Source organism: Chiloscyllium plagiosum, chromosome 11 (assembly GCF_004010195.1).
Source record: "Chiloscyllium plagiosum isolate BGI_BamShark_2017 chromosome 11, ASM401019v2, whole genome shotgun sequence".
NCBI lineage: Eukaryota > Metazoa > Chordata > Chondrichthyes > Orectolobiformes > Hemiscylliidae > Chiloscyllium > Chiloscyllium plagiosum.
Genome location: NC_057720.1, coordinates 60,289,520 through 60,302,250, shown reverse-complemented (window position 1 = coordinate 60,302,250; position 12,731 = coordinate 60,289,520). Strand labels below are relative to the sequence as shown.

The window sequence follows — 12,731 nt, the reverse complement described above, 5'->3', positions numbered from 1 at the left end:
TGGTCCTCCTGGGAGCAGATACGGCGGAGGCGGAGGAATTGGGAATACAGGATGGCATTTTTGCAGGAGGTAGGGTGGGAAGAGGTGTAATCCAGGTAGCTGTGGGGGTCGGTGGGTTTGTAAAAAATGTCAGTGTCAAGTCGGTCGTCATTGATGGAGATGGAGAGGTCCAGGAAGGGGAGGGAGGTGTCAGAGATGGTCCTGGTGAATATAAGGTCAGGGTGGAATGTGTTGGTGAAGTAGATGAATTGCTCAACCTCCTCGCGGGAGCACGAGGTGGTGCCGATGCAGTCATCAAAGTAGCTATGGAAGGTATGGGGAGTGGTGCCGGTGTAACTACGGAAGATGGACTGTTCTATGTAGAGACAGGCATAGCTGACAGAGACAGGCATAGCTGGGGCCCATATGGGTGCCCATGGCTACTCCTTAGGTCTGGAGGAAGTGGGAGGATTCGAAGGAGAAATTGTTAAGAGTAAGGACCAATTCAGCCAAACGAATGAGAGTGTCAGTGGAAGGGTACTGCTGGGGACGTCGGGAGTTAAGAAACAGAGGGTTTGGAGGCCCTGGTCATGGCGGATGGAGGTGTAGAGGGATTGGATGTCCATGGTGAAGTTGAGGCTTTGGGGGCCGGGGAAACGGAATCTTGGAGGAGGTGGAGGGTATGGGTGGTGTCTCAAATGTATATTGGGAGTTCCTGGACTAGAGTTTAAGAAACGGAAGGCTTGGAGGCCCTGGTCATTGCGGATGGAGGTGTAGAGGGATTCCTGCATCAACACAAAAATAGATTACCTGTTTGATCACACATTGTTGTTTATATAACCTGTGTGCAAAATGATTCTTGTGTCTCAACATTATTACACTTTAAACATATAGTTCCTTTCAGTCTCATCTACTTCTCTACAAGTATTCCTTAATTTCATTACCTCTCACTTTTTCTTTATCTACCCAAGAGTCTACTACTGCAAAGTAATAAGGTCAAAGGGAGCTAATATTAGTGCAAATGTTAATAGTAAACCTGAGAATTTGAAGTGTTTGAAAAAACTGCAAAGGGCAACTAGAAAATTGCTTAAAGGAAAAGCATACGAAAAACTGAGAGTACATTGGTCAGGAATACAAAAACAGATTGTAAGAGCTTTTACACAAATTGCATACAATAAAGAGTAGGTAATTAAGGGCCTAATAAGAGTGAGGAATTTATGGCAATTAATATCAGGAGGGAAACTGTATTAAAGAAACCTAAAGGACGAAAAGGCAACAAATCACACGACCTAAAGCTTAGGGTTCCAAAAGAGATGGCTGCAGAGACAGCGGATGCATTAGTTATAATTTTTAAAAATTTCTTCGAGTTTTGATTGGTTCTTGTTAATTGGAAATTTAAAAATGCAACACTACCAAACAAGAAAGGAGGGAGAGGGAAAAGAGGAAACTACAGACCAATTAGTCAGCCATCAATCATCAGAGAAATGCTGGCATCTGTTATTAAGGAAGTCTTAACAACATTCTTAGAAAATGATAGTACGATCAGGCAAAGTCACCATGGCTTTGCAGAAAGGAATCATGATTGACAAGTGTTTTACAGATTTTTTCAGACATATTAGGTAACTTGTAACCAACCATAGAGAACTAATAGATGTAGTATATTTAGTTTTCCAAAAAGCACGATAGTGAGAGAATTGGTTAATTGACAGGAGTTAGGGACCATGAACAGGACATTTATAAGTTGGGCGTCTGTGACCAATGAGTGTCATAGGAATCAATGCTGGGGCCCTCAGCTCTTTGTAATTTATATTAAGGACTTAGATGCAGAGACTACAAATAATGGGACCAAAAACAAAGTGCTGGAGAAATTCAAACGGGTCCAGTTGTATTTGCAGAGAGAGAAAAATAGAGTTAATGTTTTGAGTCCACTGATTCTTCATCAGAACAATGTATAGCCTGAATTTCTGGTGAAGGATCACTGAATGTGAAACTTTAACTCTTATTCTCTACACTTGCTGCCAGATCTGCTGAGTTTCTCCAGCATTTTCTATTTTTATTTGAGATTTCCAACATCTATTTTTTTTGTTTTATAATAATGTGATCAAATCTGTCGATGATTCAAAGTTAATTAGAGATACAAGCTGTGATGAGGACTCAAAGAAATATTGACATGTTAAGTTATAGTCAACAAGATGGCAGAGAGAGCATAATATGAGGAAGTGTGGGGGTATTTATTTTGGCAGATAAACAAGAAAATAGAAAAGGATACTTTGTAAAAGGCTTGACAGGTTTAATTGGAGGCAGAGAAATTTGGGTGTTGCCCAAAGATATGTTCTCTTTATTGAAGAGGATTCAAGAACAAAGAGGTCTTGCTGCAATTATTTAGAGGCTTAATCAGACCTTGCTTACTGTGTGCAGTTTTGGTCTCCATACTCAGTGAAGGATATATTTGTCTTAGAAGCAGTACAATGACATTTTACTAGTTTGGGTCTTTTGGATGAGAGGGTTGTCATAGACTGAGGACCTGAATAAATTAGGATTATAATCTTGGATTTAAAAGAATGAGAAGTGATCTAACTGAGACACAGAAGATTTTGAAGGAGATTGATGAGAATAAGATTTCTTTTTATTGGCTGGAGAATCTAGAACATGAAACATAATCTAAGGATATAGGATTGATTATTCAGGATTTGGAAAAGGAGAAATTTCTTCATTCAGAGCAGTGTGAATCTTTCAAATTGTCTTTCTGGAGGGTTTGGATGTTCCATCATTTAGCATATTCAATGTGAAATGCTAGATTCTTTCAGCGATCTGAGGAATATAAAGAACACACAGTAAAGTGGAATCAAAGTAGAAAATTAGCAATGATTTTATTGAATAACAAAGAAGCCCTGAGGGCTGGTTGGTCTACTTGTGCTCCTGTATATTTTGCCTTTATTATCTGAATTAATTTTGTTGTGAATGCTTTGAAACCTCTGGAGGACCAGAAACTCATTATAAAAATGTAAATTATTTCTTCCACAAACTATATCTTGTACTATTCTCTGTATACCTCTCTCCTTCTCTTTGCCTCTAGCTGGGCCATTTTCTGTTTTCTTCTTTTGATCCTTTCTTTTTTCATAGTGAAAAAGAAGGTAGAAACTATCTCTCTCTCTCTCTCTCTCTGTCCTTTCCTGTACAATTTTCTCCCTATTTCTTATTCTATTCTAGTTTCTGCCTCAATTGTTCACACTCTCTGTTTCACCTTCCTTCTTCATTTGCCGCTATCTGATTCTTTTAGTTTTTATTCCTATATCTCCACCTTGAACTTCCCCTCTCTTTATCATTTCACTCTCCTTTTCTGCTTCTACCTCGATTTAATTCTATATGGTATTCTAACTCTTCCTTCTTACCTCTAACTTACTTGAATTTTATTTGTCTATTTGTTTTCTCATTGTCAACTTCCTTTTGCGCTATCTTTCTTATTATACCCACCAACTTGAATGTTCCTTTTAACTACACACTATTGACAGATTTGAGTGGATAACAGAATTGAAGATCTGTGCAGAATATATTGGAACTACCAGCCTCAGGGAGTTTGCTTTGAAACTATATCATTTGACCACATCACAATAACATAAAACAAACAAAAAAAAATGCATTGCAAGAAGTTGAATGAGTCTTGGGTCCACAAGTACATGAGAGTACTTATTTCCATTGAGTGGAAACAGAAATCTCCAGACCAGATTGCATGTATTTCACCTACAAGACCGAACACATTACATCATTAATTTGGCAAGTTTGTTGACCTTTTCTCACTAAAAGAAGAAATCTTACAATTATCCCTCTACATTGTGTATATTTATGTCAATGAATTAATGTATGGAAATTGCCTTGTCTGCATCGTAAAGAGCAAAGTGATAGAGTTACTGATTTACGAGGGCAGAGTCAAGGATAATGACTTTTATATTTTCATTTTAATAGACTTATACCATTGCTGTCTACGTCAGAGTCAACATCTGGTACACCATTTTTTCCTCAAGTACAAATACATTATTTTTGCATGACTAGCTTTGGTATAAATTTTAATTTTACTGACATTCACTTATGAAGTGTCCAGAACCCAAGAATGCAACTCAGCTGAGGCCTTTTCCAGCATACTGCAGATTCTGTAGTTCATCTTGTCAGTACCCAGAAACCAATGCTAAAAAGTTCATAAGACTGAGTTGGAAGTTGCAATTCCAACCTTTAAAAAAATGATGAACCGAAAGACTGCTTTACATCACAGTAAAAATTGTGTTTACTTCCTGCAGGTATCACTTGGCTGAGTAGTTGCACTCCCACCTCTTTTTAAAAAGTTGTGAACTGGGGTCCTGAATCCATGCTGACACATTGATAGGATTTTACTGGCCCTGGGAATGTGGGTATGGGTGACAGATCACCAATAATACTGTAGAAGGCCAGGTCTAATCAGCTTGCCATTGAGGTCCCACATCAGGACATATCTCCAATGGCAGGACTGGACAGGGAGAGGTTACCCACCACTGAGTGACAGGCAGCTGATTACAATAATTAAGGTACAATTTTATGTTGTTATTGGCTTTTAGGCAATGGCAAAGCAACCCCTTCCCCTGGTCCTGTTGCATCCTTCAGCAGTGACCAACTCTCCCATTGATGTTGCTCTGACGTCATGGCTGCTGGCCCTCTATTTAGACAGTGAGTCCACAGGCACTTAATTAAGACAGTGTCTATGGTAAAATTGAGGATGAAGTTCTGCTTTTCACCCTGACATGAGAATTTTAAAGCCCCTTATAAAATTTAACTCCTCATTGCAATTCTAAAGGGGTGCTGCATTGCAGGAAATGTTGTGTTGATGGAAAAGTATAGGAGGGTCCCTCTCAGATCCTATATCACAAAAAAATGGGGTGTTCTACCAGTGTCTTGGCCAATATTTTATTCCACAGTTACAAAATATACTGTTCGGTATACTTCACTGTTTGTTGGACCTTGCGGAGTGCAAATAGACCATATGCTATATTACAGTATTATAATGTTCCAAAAGGACATTGTGGTCTTCTACATTTCTCAGAATTTTAACATTTATTGTAATTTTTTTGCTTTGTTTCCCTTCCCAAATGTATTCTCTGGCCATCTTCATTTGAATTCCCCATTCCATTTTTCTGCCTGTCCGATGATATTTTCCTGAAATATACAGCTTCTTCCTCATAATCTACCATAGAGCCAATTTTATATCATCTGTAAACCTCTTATGCCCTCTTTTTGTATTTACTGATGTAATTAACTGATAAAATCACAGGCTTTTGTTATGTTGCATAAACCATTTCTATTCAGCTTTACATCAGGCACTGGAATATTTTCATTATTGAAACAATTTAAACCACAAATATTTTCTTTTTGCAAGCATGTCATAAAGCAGACATCAACTAGGTGTTGCATTTACCCAGTATCGTACTCTGGTGCAACATTTTAAATCAGTGCCCGGTTAATACTGTAGATTATAAAGGTGACTCAACTGAGTAAATAAGCATTATCACAACTTTGACACCTTTATTCTCTTTATTTGTCGTGTTGTTTTATTATTAAATGAGATCTTTTTTTTTCCTCACCTGCACCACCATCACCATATTCCACTTGCTGGGTAGAAATTCACAGGTCCTAACATATCAGTAACTTCGTCAGGTGGCTTGTTTTGTATATGAGCCTTGACAAAGTGTACTGGCAGACCTATGAATATCTGCAGGAGCAAAGTGAGCATGGCTGTAACTTTACTCAAATTTCCACTTTTTACTTCCCTGCAAGATTGTTGGGTATAAATAGCAAGAAGCATTTTTCTCACCCACATAGCATAAGCACCCTGTAAGAAATTGTAATGTCAATTAGATCAATTTACTTCATTACATTTTGTATGCTATTTTCAGAACATATTCGTTGGTATTTATAATGCATTACATGTTTTGAGGAATAGGCAATGCCATTTAAGTGTTAACACTTCTTAAGGTGGCATTGAATTGAATCATTATACTTTTGGCAGGGTTTTTCCTATGTTGGTGCATCATTCCTGTTTTAATAGAAACATTTTCTGAGATATTTGTTAGGGATCTAGTTGTGTTGGCCATCAGGGAAAATTGTTTTAAGTGCCTAGTACTTTTTACAGCTATTGCTGAACACTAATCTGCTTTGAGTGGGTTGGTGTGGATTGAAATCTATGCTTTAATTTCTCTCTACGGGGGCTGCTTATGTTTTTTTTCTCTCAGTAGCATTTGAACCTTTAAATATGTTGTTGTACTAGGATTGACATCAAGGGTTAACAGGATGTCAATTTCTACTTGACTTTATCACTGACAAGGCCAGCATTTATTGTCCATGCCAAATTGACCATGAGTGATTATTGTTGAGCCATATTCTTGTAGAGCTAGTGTCTGTGTAGTAAAAATATTACTGCAGTGCAGCTAAGTAGGAACGTGCAAGATTTTTATCCAGTGAATATTCAGGAATATAAACATAATTCCAAGTCAGCATGGTGTGTAAAAGCAATTTATTGTGGATGCAGGAAATCTGAAACAAACAGAGAATACTGGAGCAACTATTTAAGAAAGGTGGTAAGGAAAAGCCAGGGAACTATATACTGGTGAGTCTAACATCAGTGGCAAGTTGTTAGAGGGAATCCTGAGGGACAGGATTTACACATATTTGGAAAGACAAGGACTGATTGGGGATAGTCAACACGGCTTTGTGCATGAGAAATCATGTCTCACTAACTTGATTGAGTTTTTTGAAGAAGTAACAAAGAGGATTGATGAGGGCAAAGTGGTGGACATGTATGGATCTAAATGGACTTAAGCAAGGCTGTCAACAAGGTTCCTCATGATAGACTGGTTAGCAAGGTAGATCACATGGAATACAGGGAGAACTAGCCATTTGGATACAGAACTGGCTCACAGGTAGAAGACAGAGGGTGGTAGTGGAGGGTTGCCTTTCAGACTGGAAGCCTGTGATGAGTAAGGTGCCAAAAGGATTGGTGCTGGGTCCACTGCTTTTTGTCATTTATATAAATGATTTGGATGTGAACATAGGAAGTGTAGTTTGTAAGTTTACAAATGACACCAAAATTGGAGGTGTAGTGGACAGCAAAGAAGGTTACCTCAGAGTACAATGGAACCGTGATTAGATGGGCCAGTGGGCTGAAGCATGGTAAATGGAGTTTAATTTAGATAAATGTGAGGTGCTGCATTTTGAAAAGGCAAGTCAGGGCAGGACTTATCCACTTAATGGTAACATCCTGTGGAGTGTTGCTGAATGAGGAGACCTTGGAGCACAGGTTCACAGTTCCTTGAACGTGGAGTCTCAGGTAGATATGATAGTGAAGAAGGTGTTTAGTATGCTTTCCTTTGTTGGTCAGAGCATTGAGTATAGGAGTTGGGAGGTCATTTTGCTGCTGTTTCAGACATTGACTTGGCCACTTTTGGAATATTCTGTGTAATTCTAGTCTCCCTCCTATAGGAAGGAGATTGTGAAACTTGAAAGGGTTCAGAAAAGATTTACAAGGATGTTGCCAGGATTGGAGGATTTGAGCTATAGGGAGAGGCTGAATAGGCTGGGGCTATTTTCCCTGGACCATCAGAGGCTGAGATGTGACCTAATAGATGTTTATAAAATCATGGGTGGAATGGACAGGATAAATAGACAAGGTCCCATCCCTGGGTTGGGGGAGTCAAGAACTAGCGGGTATAGGTTTAAGGTGAGAGGGGAAAGATTTAAAAGGGATCTAAGGGGCAACGCTTTCATGAAAAGGGTGGTACATGTATGGAATGAGCTGCCAGAAGACATGGTGGAAGCTGGTACAATTACAACATTTAAAGGGCATCTGGATGGGTACATGAATATGAAGGGTTTAGAGTGATATGGGCCAAATGCTGGCAAATGGGACTAGATTAGTTTAGGATATATGGTTGGTATGGAGGAGTTGGACTGAAGGGTCTGTTTCTGTGTTATACACCTCTATGACTCTAAGTTTGGCAGCATCTGTGGAGACAGAAATGAGAAAGCTGATCAGTGGATGGATATTTTGCTGGGGGATAAACCCTCAACTCCCAAAGCCTTTCACTACCTAACAAGTACAATTCAGAATATGATTTTTTAAAATTCATTCACAGGGTGTGGGCATCACTGGCTGGGCCAGCATTTATCGCCCTTTCCTAATTGCCAGTTAAAAGTCAACCATATTGCTGTGGGTCTGGAGTTACATGTAAGCCAGACCAGGTAAACATGGCAGTTTTCTCCCCAAAAGGCATGAGTGAACCAGGTAGGTTTTTCCCTGATTAGTTAAGTTACTTCAGAATTCTGTGTGTTTGCTTCAGGATAGTGTGTGCTTTGGTTCAGATGGTCTGCTTACATACCACCCATCTGAGATTGTGGAAATGTTATTAAAGAAGCTTGGGTGAGTTGCACAGTGCATCGAGTAGCTTGTAATGGAGGAAGTTAATGTTTACTTTGGTGGATAGAGATCCAATCCAGTGGGATGCTTTTCCTTGAATAGTCTTGAGCTTCTTGAGTTTTGTTCAAGTTGCATGCATTCAGGCAGGTGGAAAGTATTAAAAAAAAAACCCATGTAAAGGTTTTGGGGACCCTGATTCAAATCCCACCATGGCAGATGGTGGAGTTTGAATTCAATATATATGTCTAATAATGACCATGAAACAATTTTGGATTGTCAGAGACAAACCTACCTGGTTCACTCATGCCTTTTGGGGAGAAAACTGCCATCTTTACCTGGTCTGGCTTACATGTGACTCCAGACCTACTGCAATATGGTTGACTTTTAACTGGCAATTAGGAAAGGGCGATAAATGCTGGCCTAGCCAGTGATGCCCACACCCTGTGAATGAATAAAAAAAAAAAATCACATTCTGAATTGTACTTGTTAGGTAGTGAAAAGCTTTGGGAGTTGAGGGTTTATCACCCAGCAAAATACCCATCCACTGATCTGTTCTTGCAGCCATAATAGTTGGATCAGTTATCTAACTGCTCAATGGTGGCACACAACACTTTTGGATGTCAATGGTGGGAGACACAGCAGTAATAATGCCGTTTAACATTAAAGGATGATGGTTAGGTTCTCTTTTGTTGGACGTATTCATTGCCTGAAACTTGTGAAACATCACTATTACTTGGCACTTATCAAACGAAACCTGAACGTTGTCCAGGTCTTGCTATCCGCAGTCATGAACTGGGTCATGTTTGGAGAGTGAAAATGGAACTAAACAATGTGCAACATCAATGAGCACCCCCACCTCTGAACTTATGATTGTGAGAAGGTCATTGATGAAGCACCTGAAAATGATTGGGCCCAGTCCAAAAATGTGCAGATTAGGTGAATTGGCCATGCTAAATTGCCCGTAGTGTTAGGTGAAGGGGTAACTGTAGGGGAATGGGTCTGGGTGGGTTGTTCATCAGAGGGTCGGTGTGGACTTGTTGGGCCGAAGGACCTGTTTCCACACTGTATGTAATCTAATCTAATCTAAGATATCAGCATTGCTCTTCGGTTTAGACAATTGGCCTTCAAAATCAAAACCATCTTCCTGCACTAGGTATGACTTCAACCACTAGACTTTTTTCCACCTAAATCCTACTGACTTCTATATTATTGGGACATGTTGCTATTATTTTCAGTCAAATGTGGCCTTGCTGTCAAGTACAGTCACTCTCACCTGACCTCTGGAATTCAGCTCTTTTGCCATGTTTAGACTCAGGCTGTAATGAGGTCTGGAACTGAGTGGCTCTGCTGGATCCCAAACTAAGCATCAGCTTCTGGCAGAAATACCTATTCTGAGCAATAGTCTATGAGAATGTAGTTGGAATGACATAGCTAGAAGTCTCTCTCCAAGGAAAGAAATCCTCTAAATATTTTACAAGTCCGTGATGGAAAAACAACATGTTACATTAATAATACTTTCCTTGGATAGAATGCCATACTCTTTTTAAACTAACAAACAACTGATGCTATCAAGAATAGAATTTGTATTGCTCTTCAGCATCACAAACCTGATCCAAGATAAAATCTAAACCACAGTTAGAATTCTGGTGGTCTGAGCCATATCCTATTCTATTGAATTCCTCATCCAAGCATAAAATTTAAATCAGTAGTGCTGATCCAAGTGTGTAATGTTTCCTGATTCAGCAATCTATTGTTGTACATATTCAATCCACAATTCACTGCTGAACTAGACTTAACAGTTTGAATATTGACTAGTTTATATGAAAACTGTCTGTCCGAGTTTTGATAAATATGTTGACCCATTCACTGAAGTCAGTCATCCTTGGAACCATTCTTATAAGTCATTCTGACATCCTCTCCAATGCATTCACAGCTTTCTTAAAGTATGGTGGCCAGAACTGGACATGACGGTGGAATCTTATAGGGCTTTGAATGATAAGGGCTGTGGAGAGATGTGTGGCAGAATTAGGTGACAGGTCTAGCAGGCCCAACTCAGTATCAGGAGCAATTTGCACCTTTTTTTGTGCTTTTAACATGTTGTATAGTGAGATTCATGATTACTAATTAATGGTGACCATTGCTGGTTAAACACCTTGTTAACATCTAAACACATTTACTATTATTTAGCCACCCGTCTTACCAAACTTGCCAACAAACCAAGCATTGAGAAAACTAAACAAGGAAACAAATCAGATCATGTATCTGGCAGATTCACTTGCCACTTGCTTGGAACAACCTCTGTGTTGGAAACTGGGCACAATATCTCAGGGTACTCTCCATGGACACCAGCCACAAACATGCCACATCCACAGATATTGGCATCCTACATATGCCAGCCTCTAAGAACCCTCATGCCACACGTCTGATTGACATCCAGGATGCTATTGCACTTCAACCTCTGACTACACCAAAAACTATCATTGCAATGATGTAGCAAGGACACTGGGTGCTCGGGGACACACACCTGACTCAGACTGGACCAGGCAGCATCTCCAGGCTCTTTGCTTGTTCTCATATCATTCACTCAGTCTGACCTGATCTGGATTCTCACAACATACCTGCTTTGCATTACCCTGCCTTATATTTTTGTACTTTACCCCTAGAGCCAGAATTAAAGGGTGCAGATAGTGAGGTCCTGAGTTAGTCAGTTGTCAGTGCACTGAGCATGTGGGATTATTGGAGGTTGAGGTGAGTGGGAATGGCTGGGCAAGATGTTGCAGGCAATAGTGAGAGTGGTACAGCATAAGCCTTGGTGGGAAGTGGGTACAGAATCAAAAATAGATTAAATGTGAGGTAATGGAGAGAATTTGGTGGAACTTACCGTAGAGAATGAAGAAGGACTTTGACCTTCTGTCTACACTACTGAGCATTTCACCAGAGAGCTGAGACTGCTTTAACCTAGATGGCAACCTTAGATAATGCTGGCATGATCTGGTGACATGGTCCTGGGAGAGGAGGAAGTGCTGCCTTAGTACCACCCTGTCCAGTAGGACCTATCCTACACAACAGGGTGCTGACTTCCACCTGTCTGCATTGTCCAAGGCAAATGTCAGGAACTGTTCAGCGCAACTCTGAACAGTGCACCTGGACAAACAGCATTTGTCAAGGTGCACAATGGGCTTTTAAAAGGTGGCATGGGCATGAGGGATGCTGGTGAATTGTGGGGATATCGGCTGAATGGTGAGACTTTCTGGAATAGTATGTAGTAAGATAAGGTTAGAATCAGACATGGGGGGGGGTAAGTAATTAACAAGGAGAAAGTGAGTACTGCAGATGCTGGAGATTAGAGTGAAGAGTGGGGTACTGGAAAAGCACAGCAGGTCAGGCAGCATTCAAGGAGTAGGAAAATCAATGTTTCGGGCAAAAGCCCTTCATCAGAAATGAGAATAGGAAATTAATGAGATGAGCTTGATGAGGTACAGTGAAAAAACTAGTTAGGCCTTATGGAGAAAAACCCATTAAAAAACTCTGTGCAATTCAGACTTAGCCAAGAAAATGTAAGTTTCAGTCCAATGAATGGAATTTAGTTGAGGTAACAGGAGTATCATCCACTGGTTGGAAAACAGATAGGACCTCTATGTCACCTCTCCAGCTGTGGTCTGATGTTATTTCAGTGCAATATTTCAGTGCGGTGTCCCGCAGGGTTCAGTGTTGGGGGAAAATGTAAGTTTCAGTCCAATGAATGGAATTTAGTTGAGGTAACAGGAGTATCATCCACTGGTTGGAAAACAGATAGGACCTCTATGTCACCTCTCCAGCTGTGGTCTGATGTTATTTCAGTGCAATATTTCAGTGCGGTGTCCCGCAGGGTTCAGTGTTGGGGCCGCAGCTGTTCACATTATATATTAATGATCTGGATGAAGGGACTGGGGGCATTCTAGCGAAGTTTGTTGATGATACAAAGTTAGGTGGACAGGCAGATAGTACTGAGGAAATGGGGAGGCTGCAGAAGGATCTAGACAGTTTGGAAGAGTGGTCCAGGAAATGGCTGATGGAATTCAATGTGAGCAAATGCGAGGTCTTGCACTTTGGAAAAAAAGAATACAAGCATGGACTACTTTCTAAACGGTGAGAAAATTCGTAAAGCCAAAGTACAGAGGGATCTGGGAGTGCTAGTTGAGGATGCTCTAAAGGTAAACATGCAGGTTGAATCCGTGATTAAGAAAGCGAATGCAATGTTGTCAATTATCTCAAGAGGATTGGAATATAAAAGCACTGTTGTGCTACTGAGACTTTATAAAGCTCTGGTTAGGCACCA

At 40.1% G+C, this 12,731-nt stretch overlaps 1 long non-coding RNA gene across 1 annotated transcript in view; it reads right to left on the bottom strand.

Annotated features, from left to right (window-relative positions):
• Positions 1-2,575: 2,575 nt before the first annotated feature.
• Positions 2,576-12,731, bottom strand: part of LOC122554447 — a 48,249-nt gene continuing 38,093 nt past the window's right edge. Inside the window, exon 3 of the long non-coding RNA XR_006312999.1 lies at positions 2,576-2,790. This is a non-coding gene — a long non-coding RNA (uncharacterized LOC122554447). The remainder of the gene's footprint in view (positions 2,791-12,731) is intronic.